Source organism: Gymnogyps californianus, chromosome Z (assembly GCF_018139145.2).
Source record: "Gymnogyps californianus isolate 813 chromosome Z, ASM1813914v2, whole genome shotgun sequence".
In the NCBI taxonomy this organism is placed as follows: Eukaryota; Metazoa; Chordata; class Aves; order Accipitriformes; family Cathartidae; genus Gymnogyps; species Gymnogyps californianus.
Window position 1 is genome coordinate 10,550,684 of NC_059500.1, and position 22,664 is coordinate 10,573,347.

The 22,664-nt window shown below is 40.9% G+C and overlaps 1 protein-coding gene across 3 annotated transcripts in view; it reads left to right on the plus strand.

The window, feature by feature from the left end:
• The first annotated feature begins 987 nt into the window (after window positions 1-987).
• PTBP3 (polypyrimidine tract binding protein 3) overlaps window positions 988-22,664 on the plus strand; it is a 53,682-nt gene continuing 32,005 nt past the window's right edge. For 2 of the 3 annotated variants that reach the window (XM_050912670.1, XM_050912671.1), the window contains exons 1-2: window positions 1,203-1,819; window positions 4,482-4,546. The gene's annotated coding sequence lies outside the window, so the exon portion shown is untranslated. Of the gene's footprint in view, window positions 1,022-1,202; window positions 1,820-4,481; window positions 4,547-22,664 lie in introns of those variants that run through there. The other variant, XM_050912672.1, reaches the window with a different exon arrangement.

Here is a 22,664-nt window from a genome sequence, read left to right on the forward strand (position 1 = left end):
CTCACACACACTTTTCTAGGCCTCTGTCCACTGTCCCACCTGTGGCCCAGTGAATTTACAAGCCACTTAACCAGCTCTAACATGACCGAGAGCTGACCGCCAGCTCTGAAGCTGGAGAACGCGTGCCACACGACACGGCACGAGCTGCCAGCACCCAGCTCGGAGCCGGCCCACCCGAAATCCCGCTTCCCCGCCAGCGGCCTCTGGCGGCCTCCAGCGAACGGCCTGCTCTCCCCCTCTCCCCGAGCTCCCCCAGACCCCCTGCGGGGCCAGGACCCACAGGGCAAGAGGGCACCGGGGCACCTGAGGGACAGCAGCTGCCGAGGCTCCTCGGAGCCGCCGCCCCGCCGGGGCAGGCGGACGACGCCGGCGGACGGGGTCACCGCGCCCCACAGCCGCGCCGGCCTCCGCACCGCGCATGCGCCGCGGGGGTGAGACGAGGCGAGGGGACACGAGCGGCCGGGCGCGAGCGCGCGCCACCCCAGCAGGGGGACGGGGAAAGCCGGGCCGCCCGCGTGCCCGCCGCCGCGCAGGCGCGCTCGCCGGCTCCGTCCGCCGGGCGCCACCCTTCAGTGCGCCTGCGCCACTGCTCGCGGAGGGGTGGGGCGGGGGGCGGAGGTGGGCGGGGGCGGCGGCCCCGCCCGCGGCCGCTCCCTGTCATCCGCGCTCCGCGCCGGCCTCCCCGCTCCCGCCCCCGGCCCCGGCCGGCCCGCCCGCCGCTCCCCCTGGCTGGGCCATGGATGGGTTAGTACCTGCCGCCGCTGCCCTGCCCCCGGGGCCGGGGCCGCACTGAGGAGCGGGCGGCCGCCGTTGGCGGCGGGGGCCGGCGGTCCCCGGGGGGCTTCACCTGGCGCCGCCTGGGGCGGGGCGGGGCGCGGCCTCCGGGGGCGGGGGCCGGCCCGGCCCGGCCCGGCTTCTTCCTCCTCCTCGGAGCAGCGGGCTGCCGCGCCGGGTTTGGGGAGAGGGGGGGCCGAGGGAGGTACCCCCCGCCCCCGGCGGAGGGATCGGAGCGAGGGGAAAGGTGGGTGTCGCGGAGGGGCCGGGTTTCGGAGGGGCCGGGCTCGGGCTGGGGATATTGCCGCGGGCTGCTCCACCAGGTGCTCCTGAGAGGAGGAAGCCAGCCGTCGTCGCCGGCCTGGAGCTGAGGGACCGGGCGCTTTCGCGGGAAACTTTGTGGTATCCGGGGTGTGCGGGTTTCTCTTCTTTTTGCTTTCTTTTTCTTTTTTTCTTCTTTTTTCTTTCTTTCTTTCTTTCCCAGCGGGGTTGAGGGCGCGTTTTTTTCCGCGCCGATGCTCGCGGCTGGCTCCTCTCCGGCAGCGAGGGCAGTCGCTCAGCGCTGAGGTGGAAGCGGAGCGCGGGTGCCGGCTCCGGATCGGGATGTGCCGGGCGCTGGTCCGCGGGGCTCGGGCTGCTCTCCCTTAACGCCCCGGTGCTCCGGGGTGGAGGTGGCATTCGCCTCTCGGATGCCGCTTGTTGGCGGGTTTTTAATCTCATGATAGAGTTACCCGTTTTAACGTGTTAAAAAGCCCTTTGGCGCGCTGCTTTCTTAACGGTGAGTGAGGGTCGTGACGAGTTTTTGGAGATGGCAGTTTCATGTGGTAACTTAAGTTCTGTACCTCGCGTCTGGCGGGTGGCTGTCTGTAGCAGAAAAAACGTGGGGGGTGCTGCTGTCTGCTGTGCCGCTGGTGCCTGATAGAAGTGCACATGTGGAGGTGAACTGATTGACATCTACTCTGCAACGTTAATCAATAATCAGAATGATTATTCATGTAGTCCTAAATGCTTTTTTATAGACCGCACTGAAGGCCTTAAGCACATGGTAAGTTGTTACAGTGGTAAAGTTTATAGAGTATGTGGTCCTCAGATGATAAAATTATTTCTAGCAAGTTTGAAGTATTGTGCTCCCATTGCTGGGGTAGCGTGATGTACACTGGCTTCTGTCATATGTCTTGATAAAGTTTCTTAACTTGAAACGAAGTAATAAAACCAAGTTCATTATGTGTACTGCCAGCTTCCCTCACTACTTTTTAAGCGCAAATATGATTGCTGGTATTTTTTCCTTTGCCTATTGGTATTTCAAAATCCAAAGCCTGGGAAGTTTGACCATGATGGGAAATTCAACTGTCCCAGGAAACTAACTATGTCTAATGTCGGTAAAGTACTTTACTGTTTCTTTTATTTTTTTCATCATAACAGTACGCATACATGAAAATGGAAATGATCACTAAAGAAAGTGCTTCTAACTTCAGACAAAGACATAGATGTTATTAACTTAAAGTGCACCCTGTACCTCAGTGACCTGTAAAATCTTAGCTGTTCTTGAAATCTGGGAATTCTGAGACAGCAGTTAGAAAGACTTATATTTTTTTTCTTTCTGATGACTCAAAGCAGTACAGCCCAAAAATTTCCGACATCTTTTAGCACTGTTGCAGTGGAAGCCTTGATAGGAAGGCAGGTTGACGAGAACACTCTTGTATAAATGCTGATTAATCGAAAAGCAAACAGTGTTAGGAAGTAGCTTTTGGGAGAACTTAATTAAAAAATGTAGTGAGTAATTTTGCTATGGTCAGCATCTTTTCACATTTGCTTTGAAACTACTTTTTGGAAAATTTCAAAAGAAAATTAAGAAAGTTCTTACTGGAGTGAGAATCTCCTCTTTTCAACCTGTCGAATGTGCTCATGAGGAAGATATAATTTTATTTTTCTTTTAATCCATTTGAGAATACAATTTTTTTTTTCTCTTAGGTTGTGGAATTGCTATCTAAGCTGACTGTATGGTTCCTATGGTCTCCCTGTTCTCCACTAGTATGATGAATTTCTCTTGCAAACTGTTTTTTAGTTTTCACAAAGGTTTTGTTATTTCGGTTGAGAGAGGAGGTGAAAAGGGGGGTGCTTCAGTTGGTGTACTGCCCTGAAATACTAATATCAAAGATAACTTAAGGTTGACATTCATTCTGTTCTGAGTAGAAATAGTATAAGCAAAATGTATGTAGTTCTTAAACTGTACAAATCTAACATCACAAAGTAGAACCTGCCTAATAAACTTGCTTGTCAGAGAGTAAGGCAAAGACTAAGGGCACATTAAAGTTGAATCAATTAGGTGTTTTTTAAGAAAGTTTCTGAAGTAGAGCCTTTTAGGTGTTTCAGTAATGATACACGTGGTTGATGATAACAGCAAGTTTGAGTATGCTCTGAGTTGTTAGATGCTGCCTGTGACACTTCAGGAAGGCCTGTTTTTTGAGGGTGGTTTGAGGGTGTTCTTTTTTTTTGTTAGAAGATGCTAAGTACTTTCTGAGAATTGGACTTAATTGGAGGACTTCCAAACTGTTAGCTGAAAATGCAAGCTTTTAAGATCGTGATTGGTTAAAACTGGCCTAGCATTAAGAATTTAAAGTAAAACAAGTTAAAACTTTTCATAAACCAGCTTGTGACTTTTTTTTTTGTTAAAAGCTCTTCAAAATAGGAAGAGTAAAAGAAGTAAAATTACACTTCATTGGCACTAATACAGAAATTAAATACAGGGATTAATTTATTTCTATGGGATACTGAGGCTAATTTAGATCTAAAACTTATATTTAGTGAGGGTAAGAATACGTAAAGGTAAACATAGAGAAACCATTTTTATTTGGATCAGGAAGATTACCTAGAAAGCTGTAAAAATTGCACATTATTATCCTTAGGTTTCTGGCTCACAAGCGTCTTCCAGATTTATATTGTACATAAAGTAGAATTACATAGCTTACTTGTTCCTGTAGTTCCTTCATCAATACCTGTTTCTCAGCCACTTTGAGTTATGTGCTTGTGAAAAATATCTAATGTAGGCCTAGTATGAATGAAGTTATCCCTCCTTATGAGCGTGCTGTTCGCTGAACAAACTTGTTTACTGTTAATATCTGATATAATCAGAAATGGGAATCATCTGTCACAATCAGAAATATGAAAAAAGCAAAATACAAATCAATCTCAGTTTCCTTACCAGTTGTCAAATTACTATGTATTTGATTTGGTCTACAGTCAAGAAAATTAATCTGCTTAGGCACCCTGTAGGGGCAGATAAGCAGTTAAGTATGCTGGGCCCTACCAGGGAGTATTTATCACACTTTCTGCTGAACTAATCCTGTGCTAGCTGAAGCACCTCTGGAGGTATTAAGTGATAAGCACAAGTGTGTTTAGGTTGACTTTCTTTTAAAGGATATCCTGATTAAACATAACATTGTGTCAAAATGTGAGGATGAGAGTTAGTTATGTAATAAAAGTATGCCTACAGCTGCCATTTCAAGGTGCAGTTCTTAATTCTTTTCTTTTGCACTCATTAACTGTTGCACAGAATTGCACTCTTGCTTTTGGTTTTTCTGCTTTTGACCATTGTGTATAATTTGTACTTTTAATTTCATTTTGTGCTGCGTAATCTTTATGGAAGACTACCTTTGAGAGACTTTTTTTCTCATTTCAGCATGTGAAAATAGAGCCTATCTTTTCAGGTCTGTGGATGTGACTTTCACACTGGAATAAGAGGCAGCATTTTTGACACTGTGTTGCAGAGTAGGTAGGTGAAAAGGAAAAAGTATTTTGACTGTTCCTGTTGGTACCACTCTTCCCTGCTCTTGCTGTTTCCCTGTTAGCTAAAGTTGTCACTCAGGACTGTTGCCAAAAGTGCAGCACCATCCTTGGCAGAACGTTTCTGCACCTTCCTCCTGGCGTAGCAGTTGTCGTGTGTGAACTGCATAGTAGATTACTCTGGTACCATGCTGCCTTGCAATTGTTAGTCACTTCAGGGGGAGCTGTGAAAACACAAGGGTGGGGAATGACATGACTGCCTCTGCTCACTGCAGCCTTAGATCAGCTTAAACTGACCAGGAAACCACACCCTAAATTTCCTGTGAAAGCCAATGGAATGAATGCTCATATGATTCAATAATCTAACCATTATCTTTGTGATTAACTTTCTTAATCACACTGTACTACAAATAATTTAACTTGCTGCCATTCTTATTCATTGAAAGACATGGGGTATTATAGTGGCATTTAAAGTCAAGGAGAAGACAGATCATTCTTTCTCAATAGTGAATACCAGAAGCAGAGGAATCAAAATAATATTTGCGTATTTACACTCTGTGCAAGTGTGCATACGTCACACAAGTGCACATGTGTATGGTGGGGTCAGTACTCCCTATTAGGATCTTACCATTTAAACAAAACATTACTATCTCTTAGGGGATGGGTTGCATTAATCATGGCAATAAGGATGATCCAAAACCAGTTCAAGTATAGGCAGAAATCAAATCTTACCATGTCTTCTGGTTTGGGATCAGACCATGTGGAGAAATCGGGGACTGGTAACTCTTTTCTTGTCTTTAGGTGGCATGGTAGCTCCACGTGCAGTGGCACGTGAGGATGTGAAGTAACTTCCATGTGTAATGAAGAGCAAGCCACTGCAGACCTGTTCTACTGCACCTTGCAGTGATTTGGTTAAGAGTATCACTCCAACTTTTGGTTCTTGCTTACTAGGTAATTCCTAGACTGCAATACTTTGGAAAAGGCCATAGACATTTTAAAGGGAGGATTCAAAGCACATTTTTGCACTTGTCTAGAGTGACAGCATACTTTCGCTGCATTTGAGTGTGTAAACTATGCTTCAACCCTTTATGAGATACAGACTCCCATATCTTAAAGGTCTTTTCCAACCTAAATGACTCTGATTCTATATGCCTTTGGCCTTTTAACCATAACATTTTCTAGGCTAGAAACACTTACTATACTGTTTGGCAGTCAGCATGAAATGCATGTTGCCACAGTGACCCCAAAGACCACTGCAAATTAAACGAATATAGCATCTGAGTATTTTACTGACTTATAACATTGCCAGGTGACTTAGTTTAATTTGTAAATTACACGTAATCCCTCTTGGTTTTGTTAGGCCTTCTTTTCCTACCTAGCTTTGCTTGGCTTGATTAGTATTTTCTTTATGGTTCCATTTCTGTGGGTTTTTTGGTTGTTCATTTTCTCATTTTACTACCCACTATAGTGCATTCATTTTCTTACTCTTTTTTGATTTGTCAGTTCACCTGTTTCTATTTTCTAGTCTCTAACTTCTCTTTCTTGCTCCATGTATGCAGACAAGCTATTTGTTCTGACGTTGGGTTACCAGAAAAATTACTCTAGCTTCACATCTATTCCTTCCCCCTTGTTTCGGTTACCTGTCCTTTCCCAAAACACAGTCAGTTTGAAATCTGTAATGATTTTTTGTAAAGTTATTCAGTGCACAATATAAGACCTTGGATGTGGTGGAAGCTGTAGTGCAAAACTTAGTTTCTGTGGAGGAAATTTCTTGAACTCAAAAGCAGGTGATCTGTTAGTTTTTCATTTGGTTTCTGTCAGTGCTAGCAAACTTGTTTCTTTGTAATAAAACTTGGTAGAGGTATAGAAAAGCTTGCTCTCCTTATAAAACTGGTCAGTTTCAGAAGATTAGCACAAACTCCAGGCAGCCACAGTCTCTTGAGCTGTTTGAGTTTTTTAATTTATAACTTTTTTTTTTTCGCCTTTGGTCTTTCTTCTCCAGACAACCAAGTATTTATAGAGATAGGGTACCAAAGTGTGAGTGAAGGTATGGGTGGCAAAACTACTTATATTGTCCAGTCTTACAGGTCAACGTAATGCATGAGCTAAAGTAGTGTTTAAAGGAAAGGACAATGAGTATAGGCATCACTTCCTGATAAACAAAATAAATTAGTGTCTATAATTCATTGCAGTTCTCGATTCTCCCTCCCCCCCCCATATTAAAAGCAGCTATCTGTTGCTTCAGAAACTGAGTTATCTTAATTGTCATTAGTTTGGAAGTGTTACGTAAGTCTGTCACTGAAGAAGACTGTGTTTATATATAATTTCCTTTTATTCTGTACAACCCTGCTTTATCCACTAATACATGCCTTTCAATTTATTGAAAGCTTGTGTATGTACAATGGCTTTGTTTTCTAAAATAGAAAACAAATGTATGGAAATAAAATTAAGTGCTTTAAAAATGTAAAAGTAACTTGAAAATAACTCTTCATTGCTAAGTCTTATCTGCAGGATCCCATAACGTACTTTCTGTAGGGAAATTGGTTTGCTAATGGCACTGCTAATGGCAATTTTTGTGTTACCATCATGTGAAATAAGTCTCAAGTATATGTGTGTATATTTATCTGTATATACACTAATGGGACTTCTACATAAACGCAAAGATCATTCAGTCTATGCTGTGTTCCCCTGTTGCCTCTGCTCTATGTTGCTTGTTTTTGCTGTGTAACAGTTGCTCTCTGTAGGGCTGAGGACTGGACAGTAATAACATAAATACTGTCCTTGATGTAGAATCATCAAGGAACAAGATTGTGATTCATTAGGAATTTTTTATTTTTGTGAACTTTATTTTGGAGCCGTAGGATTAATCTGTTTTGTGTACAAAATAGACATCTTTAGTGCACCCTTGTGACAAGCCTAGCATGTTGTCAACAATGTTCTCTTGGAGGAGCTCTTTATCATGGTACTAGTTGCTGTTTCAGTGTGTATCTTAAAAGATAGGGAGAGGGATTTATAACACATGACAAGAAAAAACCCAGATCTCAGCAGGATCCAGAGTTCTCAAAACATGCAATCCAAAGACTAGATTAAAACTGTGTTCTAGACTACTGAGTGTTAACTTGATGTTTAACCGAAGCAATCTAATTTAAAACTGTAGACCGCCCAAAGGTGGTACCTCATTTAGTTGCCAGTATTTTATAAAACACAGAGAATATTAACAGGATGCATGGATTTAAATATTAATAAAATTCAAGAGTTGTATTTGCTTCATAGGTTTTCTTCTCAGAATCATGTTTCTCCCATAGTTGGTTGTATGTTTGTGAGCAAAAGGGTGGGGTTAAAACTAAAGAAGTCATGCTTAACAGTAACATGATTTTAGTGTTAATGTTAAATCATGTCACAGTATACTTTGATCAGGGAAAATGAGTATTTCACCAACTAACTTGTGTGTTCTATTCAGAGTTGGAAGAAATTAAGACTGTTAGAGGATGTATTACTGTGAAATAAAACTGAAGGAAAAAGTTCATTTTGTGTGACTGGTGATATTTGGGAGAGGGAATAAGAGAGGAGAAGAGCTTGTTCATATATACTGAAAAGATGGAGCATTCATTTAAACAAAAGATTCTGGATACAGGGGAGAATGTAAACAAAAAATAATGCTGTGCTGTCTCCTGAGTCTCCAGACAATCTGAGATTATGACTTTGCCCTCATTTATATAATTAGTGTATTAAAACTGAAGCTTTAATCTAAAGGATGATTTTTACAGTGGCTAGTTTGTTACTGATTGTTCCAACAGATGAAGCAGAGTTGGGCTGAGGAACAGAGACCATTGCATGAGAGAGTGTCATGCAGTGCGAAACTGGTAAGAAACATTACTAAGGAAGTGGGGAGGAAACAGAACACAGATGAGACAAAAAGGACAAGACCTGTAGGTATCATAGCTGTGACCATGTTTTTCCTGCATACAACTCTACTGTCCTAGAAAATATTGAGTAGTAATTGAAAATTCAGCTTGTGAATAGAAGTATTATACTCTATTGTTGATCTTGATGCAAATCTTTCATCTATTAGGACAAGAGCTTATTCAAGTAATAATTTATGTGATGCTCATCTTGCAGACTTTTATCACTTTCCAACCACTTGACTTCAAGTGTGAAATTCTTAGAGCTTTTACTCATAGAGTTATGTGATTGTTTGAGAACATGAATCTTCCTTTTAAAAAATTAAAAATTTCTGGCTTTCGTTGTTGTGGAGAAAAGCTTTAAATGTGAAGCTGAAAATTAAATACTCAAAAGGCAAACAATCCAAAACATGTCTTTGGAGTGTCATGGTTAAGTTGAGAACAGGAAATTTTTTTTTTTAGACAACTTGGAAGGCTCCGAAAATTTGTAAGTTAGAAAAAGTAATTTCATGCTTTTAAATTGAATGATTGATCAGTTGAGAGACAAATCTTTTTGGTAGCGACCTATGAATCTATGGTGATTTTTGGATGCATGGGAAGCAAGATTTTTTTTTTCCCAAAATATTATTTTCTTAAACTAAGTTATGTATATTTAGTTCTGCAGAACAATACAAATCAAAGTAACAAAAGTAGATGTCTTTCATGCTACAAGGTAGAGTCCTTGGAATTCTGTTCACGCATCTTTCTGTTTTCAGAAGGAACTAGGGTTAAAAATGAACAGTAAAAAGGATGTGTTTCATATAGAAATTTTGCAGAAATTTTGTTGATTGCTACTGTGATCCTGCCAGTTGTTTTCTTTTTTCTCCATGCTGTGCATTGTTAAACTATTTCCTTTGCAAGAGAAAAAAAATCCACGGCTCATCACACTTTTACTTTTATAACAATGTTTTTCTTTCTTCCTTTAACCTATTTACCATTACCTTTGCAATAATTTGCTGACATCTTCCGTTTTCTCTCTTCATTTTTTCATACAGTGTTGTTACAGATCTCTTAGTGGTTGGTTTAAAGGTAGGAGTCTCTTTATAGCCTTTCACATACACTTGTTACTTCTTTTATTATAGCCCTTCCTGGGTTTTGCTGATACCATATTGATAGTCATAAGCCTCATGTTTTTTTCTGTTTCTCTTAGCTGTATTTCTTTCTCAATTTTAACCTTTAATAATAACAAGTTATAAACCAGATTATCCAGTTATGGTACTTTTGTACTTTAGAAGGCTATGTAAATTTTCTTCTGACCAAATTCAAAAGAGACAGCTTACTGGTGGTTTATTTAGGTTACTGGATGTTTACAGCATGTAAACATCTCCTGACTTGTGCATAGTAAAGTATAAAATGGTGCAAAACTATACACAATATGACATCGTACAGATACATTTGTGACTTCAAGCAAAAAAACTTAAGTTTAAGGCAAAGTATCTTCTCACTGTACAGGACTTCATTCTGTGTAGTGTGTATTTACAGACATGCTCACACATTCAATTGCTTATTAAGATTTAGTATGAAGATTTTCAGTAAGGATTGTGTTGAGTGTCCTGTTGATTGTTTGCAAAAGGAATATATTTGAAAGGAATATACTGAAGTGACTTTCTCTTGAAACAAAAACCCTCTGTTAACTCATGACGTAGTTACTTTCTCTTGATTGCCTGTTCATAAGCCACAGTTACCATATGTCTTGGCCTGCTGAGCTGACATCACTTGAGTAATTAGGGTGATGTTGGATGCCCACAGTTTGACCTCCCCTATGTTGCTACATAGTTGTTAAGGACAGGACTAAGCACAATCAGGCAGGTGGTAGGAAAAAAGAAGGTTAATTCAGGCCAAACTGAACTTACATAGGAATATTTGCCCAGTGACTCACTACACCAGTCCACAAGTAATACTTCAAAGAGGTCCACCGACCAGCAAATATCAAACAATCTGGAAGATGCTCTCCCTTCGTAAATGTCATCCATCTCATCCTGAACAGGCAAGGTACTGTTCTCTGTCTTGAGGGAGGCCTGACCGTGGAGGACCTCCAGGGACATCTGGGATCAAGCTTGTATGGCTGGAACTGACACACTCAGCACCTTAATCCTTCTGATGCCTGCTGCTCCTTTCAGCAAGGAAGGGGGAAGTAGGCAGAACCACTTTTCTGTAACATTGTAGTGTTACTTGCATTAATAATCACTTTCGCAGAGGCAAAAAAAAGCCACATTCCTTCACATGAATCCAGTTACTCCATGTTAATTAATGCCAGTGTTTAGTCTGTCCTGACCTAAACCATGCCATTAATAAAAAGCTGGTGTCAGATACAGGATCTGAAGGAGGTTTTGGATTGTGAAAAGAGGGTTGTACAGCAGTAGTGCTGTCTGAACGTCCATGATGCTGAGACCACTTACAGCCACTGGGTTAGTCCTCTGGGAGGAGAGGAGCCAGGGCTATGGCGCGAAGTGTACTTAGTACTTACATGTGAGGTGTGCTAATAGTGTATATAGTGGATGCTAACTCATATGTATGATAACACTAGCTGCTATTCAGTGTGATGTGGCAGTATTGAACGTAGGATAACACTAACTCCTACTTGATACAGTGTTTTAATAGTGTATATAAGATAGCACTAACATCTTGAAACATGTAAAACAGTAACAGGTGGAGTTCAAGTTTTTCCCTTCCCTGTTTTCTGTCATCATTCAGCAACTCCCAGTATATAGTGGGTATAGAAAATCCTCCTTATGCTGGGGCATCTGTGGTATAAGACTGTGCTTCCTGGGGTGATGAGGGGAGGAGCAGTGTGTGTTCCTTAAGGAGCAGTTTGAAGAAATAGGAGTCAAGGCTGTGTGGCTGCACTCTGAGCAGCGTATCTTAACTTTTTCTCTCCTGGCATCCATGTGAAGAGGTTGTTTCTCACTGCAGATTCTGCTAGACTGGGAGAAGGGTTGAAAAGTCACAAAAAAACCTAAGGATGTAAGGAACTGAAACCACATGACCCTTAAATAGTGATCTAAAGACTGATTATAAATGAGGAGTAGAGGAAAACCAACTAACTTGACAATTACAATGCTGGAATGTGTGTGCCAGTAGCTTAGAGCTGTATAACTGGGAGGCTTTAGTGGCTGGGGTCTATGTCCAATGGCAGTCGTGGATGACCAAGGAGTTGGCCACCTGGGAATGTGAATCCAAGCAGCAAGACAGACATTGTCAGGCCCCTGAGTGCACTAAAAGGTCTTAATGACCTTGATGAGCCTCACCTGGGGCTTCCAGCCACATCCTCTGCCCATGGGCTCTATTTCAGCCCAGGCCTTCAGACACTGCCCAGACTATGTCCTATGCCTGCCTGTCTGCAGCTCCATCACAGCCATGCTTGTGGCTGGCTGAGAACCTTGTTGATCCGCACCCTGACCCACAGACTGGCTTGCAGCTTGACCTGGGTCATGCCTTGTTGCTGTGGACTTGCACAGCAATCACTGGACTGTATCTGGTACTGAGTATGCTCACTGGACCTGATCTTGACTTGACTTTCCAGCTTGACTGTGGACTTGCCTTGCCACTATGGACTTGTTGGACAGCTGCTAAGCCACAGCAGACTGAGGAAGGCCTTACACCATCAGCCCTACCATCAAAAGATTTCTCCTACACCTCTCTTCAAGAAGAACTGGCTTTGATAACCATTCAGTAGGGGAGGTTCTGCCACTAGCCAGCTGGGGATGATGATGTTACAGGGGATAATGGAATTTACTGGACTGTGAGTCTGGTGGCCTGGTGCACATTCACCCAGAAAACATCAAGCCTTGGTAGACACAGGGGTTTAATGCACCCTGTTCCATTTTACACAGAGTGGAAAGGTGCAAGTCATCATCAAAGGAGTCACTAGAGGCTGGTGGAAGCTCTGTGTGGTAGAAGCCAAACTCAGTCTTACTGAAAGAAACTGGAAGCACCACAAAGTGGGGATGGCATCTGGTGCCCCTTGCCTCTTGGGCATTGCCGTTTTAAGGAATGGACATGCTAAGGACCCATAAGGACATCATAGGCATTTGGCATAGCTGCTGTGGATATGAGTGAGAACACCACTTTGCTGTCTCGACTGCCTGTCATTGCAGGAGTAGAGTCAGTAGTAGGACTGCTACAGATGTCACCTTCATCAGTGCCAGCTGCAATGCAGTGCACTGACAAGAATATCAGACTAACAGGTATATTGGTCTGTTGCTTAAGATACTCAGCCTGTCCCATAAATTATCTTACTGTGGAAGCAGAATATCAAGGAATAGTTACTTGAATCTGTTTGCCCTTAGCAGCCTTATCTGGCCAGTGCAAAAACCAACAAGGATGGGAGATTAACCATGGACTACAGAGGTCTGAACAAGGTAGCAGCACCCTTGAGTGCTGCTATAACAGTATGCTAGAACTACACTATGAACTCAAAGCAAAAAAAAAAAAAAAAATGCTGCCTGGTATGCAACTGTTGACGTAGCTAATGCATTTTTATCAATTCCTGTGGCCCCTGAGTGTAAACTGCAGTTTGCCTTTCCTGGAGGGGAGCACAATACACCTGGAACCACTTGCCATGGGGATGGAAGCATAGTTCCAGAATCTGTCACAGACTTATGCAAATGGTTTGGAGGAAGACAGATCCCTCACAGTATGCTGATGGCATCATAGTATAGGGAAACAGTGCCCAAGGGGTGGATAAAGGTTAGTTAAAATTGAACTGGATGTAAAACTTGCAGTCAAAGAGGAATAAGGTGAAGGGACTTGCAGGACTAGAAATACAGTTTCTGTGTGTCAAATAGCAACACTGTCTTCATACTGACATGATTAGTAAGATTGTGGCAATGGTTCCACCACGAACATAAAAGGAGACAAATTTTATTTGGAACGGTAGGGTTTTGGTGAATATACATACGCAGATAAAGTCAGCTCATGAACCCACTGTTCCAAGTTGCCAGGAAAAAACCCACACTTGAGTGGGGCCCGAGCAACAACAGGCCTTTGACCAGATAAAGCAATAAATTGCACATGCCGTTGTGCTGAGCCCTGTCAGAATGGGTCCAAATGTCTGAAATGTACTGTACACAACCAGTAGGGGACCAGTCAAACCAGTGGAGTTTATGGCAGAAAGCACACAGAGAGACAGGAATATTCCTTGGATTCTGGAGCCAAGGCTGCTGTCAACCTGAGAAGACTATATCCTGACAGAAAAAGAAACATGAGTCATCTGTGAGGGAATCTGGGCAGCATCTGCAGTGATGGAGGATGGAGTCACAACTGCTGCTGGCCCCTTGGCTTCTGGTACTGGATGCTGAAAGGAGAAATGCCCTCAACTCATCATGTGGCAAGTTCTACCTGCCCTGATGGACAGCACTGGTTACTCAGTGGGATCAGATGGGGAAATAGGGACATCCAGGCCTCGTAGAAAAGCTGATAAAATGGCCCAAAAATCATGATTTTGGGGCCTAATCCAAGGTATTACTCCATGCTCTGGAATATGACAAGCTATATGCCCTCTGTACGGATGGTTCTTGTCATGTTATTGACAGTTAGAGAAGATGGAAAGGTGCTCTTTGGAGTCCCATTCAGCAAGTGGTAGAAATGCATGAAGGTGAAGGACAATCAATCAATTCTTGGAAGTCCAAGCCACAGGACTGGCCACTGATGTAGTGTGTGGCCCAGGTTATGCCTCTATACTGATGCTTGCATGGTTGCCATTACCCTTTGGGTCTGGCTCACACACTGGAAGCAAGAATTGGAAGAGATGAGGAAAGCTAATGTGAATGACTAACTTGTGCAGAAAAAGCACATGGGATTTGGAAAAACTCAGTGTGCAGGTGTAGCATGACAATGCCTGTATTTCAAAGGGAAGGGCCCACTGGAAAACAAATTGACAACCATCAAGAGGACCAGGCAGCACAGGTCACCACAATCAACACAGACCTGGGCTGGGAGTATAAATGGGAACTACTTGTATCTTGAAGGGCTCACAGAATAGCATCCTCCAAAACTAAGTGGGATTAAAGACACAAATCATAAAGCCATTAGGGCACCTAGACATTCACCAGGAGGTAGAAATCGAAGTGCTGCATTGGCATGGGAATATACTTGAGACTGCTCTCAGCGTAGCCACTGCAGCTGAAGCACATGGTTAAGATATATTCTCTGGTTGGAGTCCAAATGCTAATGCTTTGTTCTACCTCCTTGCTCTCCCCATTGTCATAGTGTTGGGAGCACTTGTAATCTTAGCCATGGCTGTAACAGTCTTGTATACAAAGATCTGGAAACTGTTGCAGAAGATGTAAATTTAAGATGCAAGTAACTTCCTACTATTTACCGTCAGACGAATGGGTGCTACTGAGGTGTGGAGCAGTGGTGGAATGTGCCTTGGCCTACTGAGCTGACATCACCCAAGTAATTAGGGTGATGTTGCAGGCTCATAAGTCTGACCTTCCGGTACACGCTGCTCCTTCCAGCAAGGAAGGGGGAAGTAGAGAAAAGCACTTTTCTGTAGTGTTCTGTAGAACACCACACTTTGTAGTGTTCTTTGCATTAATAATCACTCTTTCACAGAGGGAATAAAAAAACAGTTATTGCATGCTAATTAATGCATTTAATCTGTCCTGACCTAAACCATGACACCATTGAACTTTGAAATCTGTGTTTTATGAAGCTGAAACTGTTACCAGTTTGCTCTGAGCCCATGTGATACCCTCTGCCTTTTTAAGGTTTCGTTCTTCGTAAATATTTTGAAGATTGTGTTAGTACTCTGGGAAGGGGAGAAGTGTGGATTTCCCACATATCATACTGTGAAAAACAACATAGCGTTCATTAAAATGCTTGAAATTGCATTTTATGAAAATAATGAGATAAATATGCGTGTATTGTGTAGGTACACAAAATCTTGTCTGTAAACATTTTCTGACCTTGTGTGTATCCCTGTATCCTCTAGTCCTGCAATCTGTTTCACAAGGTCAAAACCAATAAGGAATGCCTAAGGAATGTGTGTCCCAGAAATATAAAGGTTTGTTACTGGGAGCTTGGTTTGTACATTAATATAACCTTATTCTACAGACTAACTGCCGTAAGATTTGGGAAGGCATTCTAGAAGTCAGTGAATTCTGCAGTGAATTTCGCTGTAGGCATATGTTATTTGATTATTGGTATTAGTCTCCCCCTAAAGGGAAGTTTGATTGACATTCAGAATGGGTTATTTTAAAACGTCTAGCTTAAATCATGATTAAAATTATTTTTTCCTGTCCACAGATGAATTGTTTTAAACACACCACTTCTTTTACTTAGATGTTGATTTTCATTGTGTGGTATAAGTCATTGCTGTGAAGGATACACTATAGTAACATATTTACTTAAGGGTTTAACATGTTCATATCTCATGTTTTTTCTTGCTTTTGGACATGTATCGTGGCTTTTTCTACTCCAGTTAACTTGTGTTTGTGTACACGTATGTTTGCGTGGTCCTGGGAGAATATTTTGAGGAAATATTCTAGTATGCTTGTTTTCTTCTTAAAGTCTTTCCTGAGCATCACCTTTTAGAAGTGTTAGATTTTTTTGAACTGACCTAATATGTACATTCTCATATTTTCAGTTTACAGAGGAACTGGAATGCTAATAAAATGACCAAATACTTTAATTTTTAAGTAGTTCTTAGTTAAACAGCAGCTTTCAAATCTATTGAATATACATGAACCAAACTGAGTTAGCATTAGGAGATCTTTTTTCAACAACAACTTGTTCTTGTTTGTTTGGTTGCTTCTTTTGATAGAGACAGTCCAGTTCTAGGATTATTCACTAGCTTTGCCTGAAGTGACATACGAATGAGTAAAAGCAGATGAAGCATGGAAAGAGTATAGGCATGTTCAAAGTTGAGCCTGACACAAATAAGTTATGCTAAAGCTGGAAATGTTGGAGAGTGTTAATGTGAAAGACTGAGCTGGCAAGTAAACCCATGTATGCAAGCAAAGTTATGAATTCAGAATGCAGTGTAGATATGCTGGTTCAAGAGACAGGCTTGATATGAAAGTAAAGTTATAGTAATTAGGTTTTGTGTGTGAGTTATTAAAATCTCCCAAACATGACCTGGTATTCACAATGCTCACTACAAAGTTTGTTGCTGTGACAGTATTTTCCTCTGATTGTCCTCCTGTAAACGTCATAGTAGAAAAAAGACAGAAGTTTTTATGCTATTGAGAGAAGGCAGACTATGAGAGGCTGAAGCCTGGTATGAACTTCCCCATAAAACTACAATGTCTTGTCTCCACCTAAATTTTATAGTTGGATGGTGCTAGTTTTCCTGTGAATAAAAATGCAGAGTCTGTCTCTTTAAAGAATGGTTAGAAGTAGGCAAGCAATTGATGCAAGTATTACAGTTAAACTCTTTGGAAGAAGGCTCTTTTTGGAAGAAATCAATTACAGATTGACTGTAAATATCTCTTGCTCGGACAAGAATAGACATTAGTAACTAATTTTTAACAAATAACTCTACTTGCTGTCTCCACTATGGAATGTATTATGTATATTGTGACCTCTTTATTATTAAATCTAAGCAAGATAGACAAAACTTCCTCCCCTTTGCATTGCTGCTTGCTCTGGCCTTCACACCGTGTCACTAATGAGGATATGTTTTCATGAAGGACATTTAACACTTTTAATGATGCTGAAAAACTGAGGTCTTGTTTGAGTCTCTTCTCTGTTACTCTGACCTCCAGATCAAGCTCATCTGAGGAGACTAGGCTGTTTCTTAAAAAAAAAAAAAAAAAAAAAAAAAGAAAAAAAAAAAAAGAAAAGTGTTTTTTGGAGGGGAGTTTGTCTTCAGGTGGCAAATTAGATTTGCTTCCCTTTTAGCAAGATGGAGTGGAACAGAGGGATAGGAAATGATGCAGTGAGCCACTTATTCACCTTTATGGCAATAAACCATTAATTCAGCTGGGATGTACTGTGAAACCATGCCATCAGGTATGCAGACACAGCTCTGTGATTCTGCTGCAGACAAGATCATGGATTATTTTTTCATCAAATTAGTTTGTCCATTTGGTTCACAGTGGGCAAGTAGGATGAAGTATGTGGGAAGAAAAGCCTAAGATGGCATTTCTGTTGAAGATTTTGCATCAGAAAATTCAGCTCCAGTGTTAGTATGAATAAACTTATGTTATTTCTGAATTACAGTCTGAATTAGTTGTTAGGTTTCTGTTCAATTATCTGTCTCTGTTACATCCATCAGATCAGATGTTTTATGAGTCTTATGTATATGGAGTAGTAACATTGTTAGATATAGATTTTCTTGGTACATTTAAGTAGTATTTACAACATCTTTTAAAGTCTAGATTCTGCAATTAAATGAGTCAAACTACTAGTATGCCTTCTCCCACTCTCCATCCTAAAAACTGAAAGCAGCAATTCACCTTCTTAGGAAAATATTTTAACAAGTAGCCAAATTGTATGCCTTAATATTGGTGAGGACATACTCAAACTGTCTCTAGAACAGAGAAAAACCACAGTATTATAGTTATGTTATATAAAAAAAAATTCCTACTTAATCCAAATAATGACTGAGTAGCTCTCAATTTAAGAAGTGCTTTTCATTACTGGGCCCTTGCATATTCCTAGACAAAGGCTTGTGGTGAGTCAAGCAGACAAAACAACTCTTGCATTTTTCCTGACCTTGTTGCTTAGTAAAAACTCATGGTATTTATACCTGGCGTGTATTTAGTTATCTTTTTATTTTAGGGAGAGGGGAAGAATAAAATTCTTAGAATGTGTGGAAAGTGGAGAAGGAATACTCAGGTCGTATTTAGGGCATGGGGCTGAGATCCCTTCAGAATTTACATTTTCACTTTTTCTGTTATTGTAGTTGGTGAGTACCATTAATAGTAGAAAAAATGTTCAGTTAAATATAACCTGAATTCTTTAAATAACAAGTACCTGGGTTTCTGGTTTCTGCTACTATAGTGAGGGGTAAACATGAGTATTAAGTGGCGATAATGAGACTGACTACATGCAAAATGTTGAAAGTGCTTAAAATATGACTTCAGGGCTTTAACTGTCAGAGCTACATTTTTTTCCCCACTCCCTATGTATAAAATTAGATTACTTGTTGTTTGAGTTTGATGCTTGTTAATTGATTTTTAGTCAAAATCTGATGAATTTTTATGCCTCGTGTGTTTCATCCCAAAGACAGGGAGTTGGTTTTGCACTAGAATTGTACTTCAGAACTTTTATATAGTGGGTGTACTTTGTATTTTTAGAGGATCTGTTAAACTGTGGCAAGGCAAATATTTAAAATGGGGAGATCGTGACCTGCTTTGCCAGGTATCTATGGATGCAAAAGTTGCTGTTGTGGATGCTTGCCGTTATGGATGACCTGAAAATGTGTAAGAACAGTTGGATTCTTCTTTGCCTCCTTGCACTTTTAAGATGTCTCCTTAGTTTCAAATGATTTTAAGTTAGTTTGTCACTACAGCTTGTGGTTTCTCTGACTTTGTGAATGGATGGGAGTGTTGATTAAAGCACATGAGATACAATTTGTGATTCTTGTATTAATAAGATGTGACCTTGGACATGCAGTAGAATTGGATGATTCATTTAAAATTCTTTTCCAACAAGAGTTAGATAACACCTAGATAACAGTAAAAGCAGACAACTCTTGAAGGTAAGGTGGTCTAGGCATATACCATGCAGTAAGCATATTATGTGTCTGTGCTAGTTGGTATCGTGAGAAGCAGGGGGAAAGGCACTGCTCAACTCTGGTCTCATGAGCTTTTCAATGCATCCTTCCCCTCTGTCCTCTGCCGTCTCCCCAGTGGAGGATGAATGCCATAGCTTGGTAAAGCTTATCTCCTTTTCCATATTCCTGCTCCTGACCTGAAAAACAGCCATGTATAAACTAGAGATAAACTCTTTGCAATCCACATAGCTCCTGGATGTGATTTGAACCAATGCAGTTAGCATTTACATGGGTTTAAAAATTACATTTTTAAAATTTGGATTTCTTCATTTTAAACTGCTGCATCAATCTTAAAAAACAGTCTATAGTGGTAAAAAGAGAAATAGCTGTTTAAAAGAAGACAACAGGACAAATGTGTGTGTAGTCAGTTTTATTAACCATTTTTTTCCAGCTGTTTTATAGAAAAATGGTGAAATGATTCCATGATTCTACTATTCCTATAGGTACTATAGTACTACTCCTATAGGTACTACTTAAATGTACCTATTCATTATCTACATTGCAAAAGTTAAGATGGGATGACTAGACAGTTTCTAAAACTATTTTGTATGCAGTTCTTGAAACTGCTGGGTTTGAAATCCTTGCTAAATACTTCATGTAGGATATTTTGGGCTATTTTGGAGTCTGTATTGTATTTCCAGCTTCAGTATGGCATCTGCCATTAGGAACTGTTTATTCAAGTTATTTTTGTGTTATAGAAACTTCATATTTAAGAAATTGTTCTATCACGATTAGGAAAGATGATTTAGTTTGTGTAACAGTATGTACTGCCACAGCTTTACTAATTATTTGTTGTTCTAAAAAGAACCCTATATCTTTTCATTAATCGAATCAACAAGCCTAAAACTTGATTCATTCTTTTCCTTTTCACTTTTTAATTACGGTTGCGTGACTGTTTGAAAATGTACAGTATCTTGTTGCCAGTGTAGCAGGGAACTTTGGTAATTGATAACAGAGGCAGTAGAGCAGGCTGTATTGCTAAAAGAGCCACTAAGCGTTCAAGCTTGCAGAAGAGCAGCGATCTGTGCTAAAGCAATGTGCTTCTAGGATGACTGACAATCAGGCTGTTGAGCCAATGTGTTTCGGAGAGGTCTTTGCAGTGGAGGAAAGGAGGCTTGCTTGTTTGTGATCATTGCCTGTAATTTCCTTCTGTTTCAGCTTACTGAAATGGCAGCTTTTTCTTTGTAAAGTCAGTTTGTTTATTTTTAATACAAATATATGACTTCTTTGAAATTTCCCTTAGTTTACCTCCACTTTCTTTGAAATCTTTTTATTTTGGCATCAATGGCCTTGTACTTCACATTAAATCCTCATTTTTGAAGTAGGAGTTGCATCTTCATTGCAAACATAGTTTGTGGAAGAAAGAATAAAGGAATGTAACAGGTATTTAGAGAGCTTACTGCAGAAGTAGAAGATAATGGAAATTTCCTCTCTTCTCATGTCCCTTAGCTTTGTTCCCACAATCGGATTCTATAAAAATTAGTAAGGTATGCATTAGAACAGTTCATTTACATTTAACAACAATTTTTCACTGGTATAGCTTGAAATTGTCCTGTTTCAAAGTGTGCTCATTTTGGAATACTAATTTGTTTGTTTCCATGTAGAATCTTGTAGAAAAATGTACAAAACTTTAACTTATATGCAGGGACAAAGGTGCTTTTTGAAGGAATTATTTTCCCTTAAAATTGGGCCCCCTTTTTTGTTGTTCTAGCTATCTCATAGTAAAAAGCTATGATAATATTTTTCCTGGTCGTTGACTTAGAAATAATAGTCTAGAAAGGTGACTAGCTGTATTCTAGGAAAACAAACAATACATATTTCAGATGAAATATAAGTTTCTCTGAGATTATCCCATTTGTAATTAATTGAACTGTACTGAAGAATTTGTGACTAGCAAGGAAGAGAGGAGGAAAATATTGCAGTTGAAAGCTGGGGAAAAAAAAGATTATTTTGTTTACATACAGCCTTTTTAAAAATTAAAAGGCTGTTTATAGGATTCATTGATTCCAGAAGTAATGCTGAATAGATACCTGCCATAGTTTTGACAAATGGACATGTTCTAAAGAAGTATTTTAGAGTAACTGACTTACTCTCCTGTTTCCAACTATATATGACTCACAAAGACTTTAGAAACCTAGAGTTGTTGACTTTCAGATGTTTGCTACACCTCTTTGCTATGAGTGCAGCGTTTTGTATACTTGAACTGGAGAATCATTAACATATATTACTATCAGAAATTTAAAAATAATAGAACAGCTTAAATAATTTCAGGAAAGGCATCTGTTGCTGTAGTCTGAAGTTGTGTAATATGCCTTATTTAGTCAGAGAAATTGACCATGGTAGATACAGAAGAATAATTCATTTCATTAACCTATCATTGAGTGCTACACTTTGTAGAGGCCCCTTACTGGACTGGTTACTCAGCACTATAAATTTTAGCTATTTTTAAAGAAATGTCCAAAATCAATTTATGCTTTCCAAGCAACTGGTTTCTAATTCCTACTCAACAATTAAAGGAAAGAATAAACTTGAACTTGCTGTAAGGTGCGCTATTGCTCTTACCTTACCTATCACCACTTAATAATCCCAAACAAATGCAAAAATTTTGTCATGAAATAGGAGAGGTGGAAAGTCTTACAGTTTAAGAAAAAGCAGTCTTAACATGTTAGGAGATCATTAATGTGTTTGGAATGATGGGATGAGTAAGGAAACAGAGGAGGGTGTTCCAGCCCTGGGCTGGTAGCCGTCCTTGTGTTGAACAATTCCACTTACCTACGTTTCCCACACGTCTGAAAGAAGGTATATTCGCCATGTAATTGGTACAGTCCTTCTGACACTCAAACAGAACTATGGTGCTGCTTTCTGTGAGTGTAGCTTTGTGCTGGAAGAAGTGCTTATCAGTGAAAGGTTAGGCAGCTGTGCTTACTTGTCCTGCCTGCCTGTTTGCCTTTGCCTGTGAGGCCTTGCAGTGAACTGGCACAAGCAGCTCACTTAGGTTAAGTGTCTGTATTGGGTTTGAGGGGCAAGGTTTTGGTAGCGAGGGGGCTACAGGGGTTGCTTCTGTGAGAAGCTGCTAGAAGCTTCCCCTATGTCCAACAGAGCCAATGCCAGCCAGCTCCAAGTCGGACCTGCCACTGGCCAAGGCTGAGCCCATCAGCGACGGTGGTAGCACCTCTGTGATAACATATTTAAGAAGGGGAAAAGAAGTTATGGGGCAGTAGCAATTGCAGCCGGAGACAGGAGTGAGAATATGTGAGAGGAACAACTCCGCAGACACCAAGGTCAGTGAAGAAGGAGGGGGAGGAGGTGCTCCAGGCGCCGGAGCAGAGATTCCCCTGCAGCCTGTGGGGAAGACCATGGTGAGGCAGGCTGTCCCCCTGCACCCATGGAGGTCCACAGTGGAGCAGATATCCACCTGCAACCCGTGGAGGACCCCACAC